This window comes from Egretta garzetta, unplaced genomic scaffold (assembly GCF_000687185.1).
Source record: "Egretta garzetta isolate BGI_Z169 unplaced genomic scaffold, ASM68718v1 scaffold473, whole genome shotgun sequence".
NCBI lineage: Eukaryota > Metazoa > Chordata > Aves > Pelecaniformes > Ardeidae > Egretta > Egretta garzetta.
The window spans coordinates 2572705-2575592 of NW_009259319.1; positions in this window are offsets into that span (position 1 = coordinate 2572705).

Consider the following 2888-nt stretch of genomic DNA (forward strand, 5'->3'; position numbering starts at 1 on the left):
TTGAGACCCAATTTTTGCCTTAAAGGATGTCTCCTTTCAAATTTCTGTTCCTCTCACATTAGAAACTGTATCACATAGTAGTAGTTTTTCCATAGAATCATAGAAGGACAGAATGACTTGAGTTAGAAGGGACCTTTAAAAATCATCTATTCCAGCTCCACTGCCATGGGCAGGGACATCTTTCACTAGATCAGGTTGCTCAAAAGCCCTGTCCAACCTAACCTTGAACACTTCCAGGGATGGGGCATCCACAGCTTCTCTGGGCAACCTGTTCCAGGGTCTCACCACTCTCATTGTTAGCAATTTCTTCCTTATATCTGATCTAAGCCCACCCTCTTGCAGTTTAAAACCATTGCTCCTTGTCCTGTCACTACAGGCCTTGGTAAAAAGTCTCTCTCCGTCTTTCTTTTAAGCCCTCTTTTCTAGATTGAAAGGCCACAATAAAGTCTCCCTGGAGCCTTCTTTTCTCCAGGCTGAACAACCCCAACTCTCTCAGCCTTTCTTCACAGGAGAGGTGCTCCAGCCCTCTGACCACTTTGTGGCCTCCTCTGGACACGCTCTGTGCTGGGGGCCTCAGAGCTGGATGCAATACTCCAGGTGAGGTCTTGGGAGAGCAGAGTGAGAGAATCACCTTCCATGCTGTGCTGGCCACTCTTCTTTCTATGCAGCCCAGGATACAACTGGTTTTCTGGGTTGCAAGCACACATTGATGGTTCATGTCCGGTTTTTCATCCACCAGGTTCCCCAAGTCCTTCTCTGCAGGGCTGCCCTCAATGCCCGAGCCTGTATTGGTACTGGGGATTGGACAGACCCAGGTGCAAGACCTTGCACTTGGCCGTGGTAAACCTCATGAAATTCACATGGGCTGACTCCTCAGGCCTGTCAAGGTCCCTCTGGATCGCATTCTCTCCCCTCTGGCAAATAAGCTGTGCCACTCAGCTTGGTGTCATTTGCAGACTTGCAGAGGGTGCCCTCAATCCCACTGTCTATGTTGTTAATATTAAATAACGTTGATGCCAGTGCAGACCCTTGACAGACAACCATGACTGGTTTCCACTTGGACGTTGAACCATTGACTGTAATTCTCTGGATGTTGCAATCTAGCCAATTCCTTATCCATTGAACAGTCGATTCATCCAACCTCTATCTCTCCAATTTAGAGGTAGGAATGTTGTCGGGGATCATATTGAAGGCCTTACAGAAGTCCAGGTAGATGACATCCCTAGCTCTTCCCTTGTCCACTGATGCAGTCACTCCATCACAGCAGGCCATGGATGAGTTAGGCATGATTTGCCATTGGTGAACCCATGTTGGCTGTCTCTGATCACCTCCCTGTCTTCCATATGTTTCGACATATCTTCCAGGAGGATCTGTTACATGATCTTGCTGGGCATGGAGGCGGACTGCATCTGTTTGTAGAAACCTACATAAAAAAATACTTGGGTACTTGCACTGTTAACTTGTGTTGTGGAAAAATAAGGATCTAAAGTGAAGGATGTTTCTAATACATACTTGGTGCTTTCTAATTTGGGGATATGCTTTCTAATTTGGGGATAGTGTTGCATCTTGATGAATGTGTGTGAAGTATGCTTATTAAGTACATGTATACAGCTGTAGAGCTATGAAATAGAACCTGAAAAATCACAATACACTTAAATGAATGTAGGTCATAATGCAAAACCTTTATGTGCTTTGCTGTCTGAACTGTTGTACTGATCTGACATGAAGTCTACCCCTCCCAGTGTCCTCTCTCCTAAGCCTCTGTCTTGATGGCCACTGTCAGAAGAAATTGGCAGAAATGTAGTTGACAGAAATGTCATCTGTGCCAAGGTGAGCATGACAGCTCTTTCAGGGCGAGAACAGCCCAGCAGGGGCAGCCTCTTTTCTGGGTCTAGGACTGTGGTGGTTTGACCCTGGCTGGATGCCAGGGGCCCACCAAAGCCACTCTATCACTCCCCTCTTTAACCAGACAGAGGAGAGAAAAGTAGATCAAAAGGCTCATGGGTTGAGATAAGGACAGGGAGAGAACATTCACCAGTTACCATCACAGGCAAACCAGACTCAACTTGATGAAATTAATTTAATTTAGTATCAATCAAAATCAGAGAAGGAGAGAATAAAACCTGCTAAATCTTCAAACATCTGCCCCCCACCCTTCCCTTCTTCCTGGGCTCAACTTCACTCCCAGATTTCTCTACCGACTCCCCCAGAGTGGCGCAGGGGGATGGGAATGGGGGTTGGTGTCAGTTCATCGCACGTTGTCTCTGCTGCTTCTTCTTCCTCGGGAGAGGACTCTTCCCCTGCTCATGCATGGGGTCCCTCTCACGGGAGACAGTCCTCCATGAACTTACCAGCGCGAGTCCTTCCCAAAGGGTCACAGTTCTTCACAAACTGCTCCAGTGTGGGTCCATCCCTCCCATGGGGTGCAGTTCCTCAGGAACAGACTGCTCCAGCGTGGGGTCCCCTGCGGGGTCACACATCCTGCCCAGAAAACCTGCCTCAGTGTGGGCTCCAAAGTCTTGCCAGGAACCTGATCCGGCGCAGGCTTCCCACAGGATCACAGCCTCCTTCCTTCGGTCATACGCTCCGGTGTGGGGTCCTCCATGGGCTGCAGGGGGACAGCCTGCTTCACCATGGTCTTCACCACGGGCTGCAGGGGAATCTCCGCTCCGGTGCTTGGAGCACCTCCTCCCCCTCCTTCTGCACTGACCTTGGTGTCTGCAGGGCTGTTTTCTCTCACATCCTCTCACTTCTTTTCTCTGTCCGGCTGCTGTGTCACAGCAGGGTTTTTTTTCTTCTTAAATATGTTATCCCAGAGGCGCTTCCACTGTCACTGATTGGCTTGGCCTTGGCCAGCGGCGGGCACAAGGGAAAACTTTGGACGCGCT